At 41.3% G+C, this 4,151-nt stretch overlaps 1 long non-coding RNA gene across 1 annotated transcript in view; it reads left to right on the plus strand.

Annotated features, from left to right (window-relative positions):
• Positions 1-3,872, plus strand: part of LOC118761280 — a 14,021-nt gene extending 10,149 nt beyond the window's left edge. The window contains exon 4 of the long non-coding RNA XR_004997261.1: positions 3,727-3,872. This is a non-coding gene — a long non-coding RNA (uncharacterized LOC118761280). The remainder of the gene's footprint in view (positions 1-3,726) is intronic.
• Positions 3,873-4,151: the final 279 nt, after the last annotated feature.

Consider the following 4,151-nt stretch of genomic DNA (forward strand, 5'->3'; position numbering starts at 1 on the left):
GTCCTTTGCTATTCGTAAGACCCGCAGAAGAGAAAGCAGGTCAACCCCCAACACTGAGAGCATTGACGGATGGATGAGTGCGCATCCAGGCTCAGCGGTTGCGTAGGAAGTCGGGGACAAGAAACAGGAAGAAAGAGTGAGAGAAAGTTGTTCCTGCTGATGTTGCGGTTGCTGTTGAGCGAAGCGGTCTTCGTCATAGAGCTCGCAAGATCGCGTCTCAGGATTGTCTATAGTGGGAGAAGTCCGAAACGTGGTACTTTGCTATTCGTAAGACCCGCAGTAGAGAAAGCAGGTCAACCCCCGACACCGAGAGCATCGACGGATGGATGAATGCGCATCCAGGCTCAGCGGTTGCGCAGGAAGTCGGGGACAAGAAACAGGAAGAAAGAGTGAGAGAGAAATTTGGAGCGAAAGAGTACAACAGGGGTCGCCACCACCCCCTGCCGGAGCCTCGTGAAGCTTTAGGTGTTTTCGCTCAATAAACACAAATAACGCCCAGTCTGGGAATCGAAACCGCGATCCTCCGACCGCGAGTTCGCTGCCCTAACCATTGGGCCATTGCACCTCCACTGCTGTTGATGTTGTTGTTTATTCCAAAGTCACACCTGATCTAGCAAACCTGATTCAAGAAACCTATGATTTGAAGGTCTGTCTGTGTGTGTGTGTGTGTGTGTGTGTGTGAGTGTGTGGGAGGCAATTCTGGACTTCTTTGAACATCAGAAAAAAATGTCAGTCTACAGAAAGACAGCACTCATGCACTGGAGACACGAAAACGAGATCTAAAGAACGCACAAAAAGACTGGTAAATTACTGGCTGGTTAGAAGAGTTGTCGTTTATATTTCACTTGTTTCAGTCATTCGACTACGGCCATGCTGGGGTTCACCTTCAAGAAATCGAGTCGAAAGAATCGACCCTAGTACTTATTTTTTAAAGCCTGGTACTTATTCTATCGGTCTCTTTTGTTACGGGGACATAAACGCAGAAGCACCGGTTGTCAGGCGGTGCTGGAGGACAAATACACACACACACACACACGCACGTGCACAAACTGAAGAATAAGGACGTACATCAGGAGAATGACGCACCGAATGCTGAAAGAAGGAACTTTTGGTCAGATATTTGTTGCAAAGAAGTTCGTCATAATATGGAAACGAACTGGTTAAGGAAATTTAAAAGTGAAATGAAAAACAGATTGAGATAAGAGAATATATATTTTTCGGAAGAGAAAGTGGAAAAAGATACTTAAAAAGTATCCAACCGGATCGGATGTTCTGTCTTATAAACCTCATCAGCATGCACGGGTATATACAACCGTTTCTTACTGATTGTATTTAAAATCAACATAAGGCGTAAGACAGCGAGCTGGCAGAAACGTTAGCACGCCGGGCTTAATGCTTAGCCGTATTTCGTCTGCAACTACGTTCTGAGTTGAAATTCTGCCGAGGTCGACTTTGCCTTTCATCCTTTCGGGGTCGATTAAATAAGTACCAGTTACGCCCTGGGGTCGATATAATCGACTTAATCCGTTTGTCTGTCCTTGTTTGTCCTCTCTATGTTTAGCCCCTTGTGTGTAGTAAAGAAATAGGTATTTAAAATCAACATGGTTGACAAAAAAGAAATACAATACTTATACAAAATCAGAAAACTTCACTGAAAATATGTATATATATATTTACGAAGTCTAGATAAATATCTTCAGCTAGCAGGCCTCTGCTACTCTAGACTGATGATGGGCAAGACCCAGAAACATGCATGTCTCTAGATGCAGGCCTAGATGTTGGGGGTCTTTGTCTCCCCTTCGTAAATATATAAGGGCACAGGAAATGTGTCAAGGCCGACAGGAAGCGTCGATGCTTCCTAGGGCTAAACAGCGGTGGTGTAATTCCCTTACAGGACTGTCACGTTAAGTTGACAGTATACAACCACTCTAATACTTATACAGAAAGACAAAAAAAAAAGATAAGGGGAATTTAGTAGTTATGGACCTATTACATACTTACCATTATTCTGAAAGTTATTTAGCGGCCTCATAGGAAATGTAATGTATAGCTTCTGGAGAAGGAGAAATTATTAGCAGAGGAGTAAAAGTTATGCAGGAGTAAAACAAGGGAGAAATGCTGATATGCCGTATATTTTGAGTCTGATACGAAGTGAGGTACAAATAAGAATTAATTTAGCTGTTTGTTGGATACACTACAGTAAGGATATGATAATTTTCCGCATTATTGATTCTTGGAGTACCTGAGGACTTTGAAAGTCAATGAGAAAAAGTTTTTGAGAAAGAGCCACGAGATCGAGGGAAGTAGAATTAAAACACGGAAGTAAATCCTATGAACAGGAAGTGTGAAAATATCTTTTACTTGTTTCAGTCGTAAGAATGCGGCCATGTTGGGGCCCGGCCTTGAAGAATGAATCGACCTCAGTAGTAATTTTTTTTAAAGCATGGTAATTATTGTGTCGAATTCTTTTGCCGAACTGCTAAGTTACGGGGACGTAAACACACCAACACTGGTTGTCAAGGGGTGGTGACACACACGTACACGACGGGCTACTTTCATTTTCCGTCTATCAAATCCACTCAAAAGGCTTTGGTCGGCCCAAGGTTGTGGAAAAAAAACACTTGCCAATATTTCAGGGTGACTCGTTTATGCTCCATTTCTTTGCATTGTTTCCTTTGGCAAGTATACCGAGAACATTCAGGCATGTCTATGAACTTGTTAAAAACTAGAGTGAAATTCTATACATGAAAAACCTCAAATTTTATACTGGAATCATGAAGAATAGTTAGCAAGGATATTGGTATGTAATTTGGAATAAACCAGGGGGCAGTTTTAATTATGAATAACAGCTGAAACATTAAACTTGCTGACATAACGATAGCACAAGATATCATTAGATCACTATGGAATGAAGAGGGAGAAGGTCTCCAAAGATTACATGAGAAGGAATTAGGAAGATACTCGAAATAAAACTAAATGGAAGGAATGTTATCAAACGATAAATATCTGCCCTGTCGTTCTTGCTTCTGTTCTTGAATTCAATAAGACTGTTTCAGTGTCTTTTTGGATATTTCTAGCCGCTAATAGTATTCATTGCTCACAGCTTACATGCATCGTTTTTTTTTTTCCAAACCCGATATCGGAGTTTTAATGGTGTCCCCTGTGTTTAACAAGTATTTACATCCCTTACATCTTTCTTGGTAAATAGAGCCTGACGATATTATTTTGCCGACGGCGAGTTGGCAGAAACGTTAGCACGCCGGGCGAAATGCGTAGCCGTATTTCGTCTGCCGTTACGTTCTGAGTTCAAGTTCTGCCGAGGTCGACTTTGCCTTTCATCATTTTGGGGTCGATTAAATAAGTACCAGTTACGCACTGGGGTCAATGTAATCGACTTAATCCGTTTGTCTGTCCTCTCTGTGTTTAGCCCCTTGTGGGTAGTAAAGAAATAGGTATTTCGTCTGCTACTACGTTCTGAGTTCAAATTCCGCCGAGGTCGACTTTGCCTTTCATCCTTTCGGGGTCGATAAATAAAGTACCAGTTACGCATTGGGGGTTGATGTAATCGACTTAAGCCGTTTGTCTGTCCTTGTTTGTTCCCTCTGTGTTTAGCCCCTTGTGGGTAGTAAAGAAATAGGTATTTCTAATTTGTGATTAGTTGCAATATTTAGGCTTTGTATTGTTTATTATTGTTTGTTTAGTTAACGTTTATTTATTTATTTATAGGTGTCATGATGTGAACGTTCTTTTTTCTTTGCCTCTCTCTCACACACATTATATGAAAGAGAGATGGAGATGAGAGAGTTTTCAGTATGTGACTTCTTCGACTTCAAAGTTTGGAACTGAGATCGTTGGGCGGCGAAACAAATACAATAAATGGTTGTTTGATATTCTATCGACTCATGATTTATCATTCTTGCGTATCAGTGAATTGGATTGAGGAAAATACGAGCATGATGCTGGTGATTTGTCCCGTTTATTCCTTGCTGTTTTGTTTTTATCCCTCCGAACGGTTGGTGGTGAAATAATAATTGTTTTTATCCCTCAGCAAGGTTGATGGAAAAGAGAGAAGAATTTATCTTCAATGCAGAAACATGGCCCAAATAAGGCAACAAACTGGGTTCCATGAACGACAGCCAAGAAACCAGGTG

This window comes from Octopus sinensis, unplaced genomic scaffold (assembly GCF_006345805.1).
Source record: "Octopus sinensis unplaced genomic scaffold, ASM634580v1 Contig11448, whole genome shotgun sequence".
In the NCBI taxonomy this organism is placed as follows: domain Eukaryota; kingdom Metazoa; phylum Mollusca; class Cephalopoda; order Octopoda; family Octopodidae; genus Octopus; species Octopus sinensis.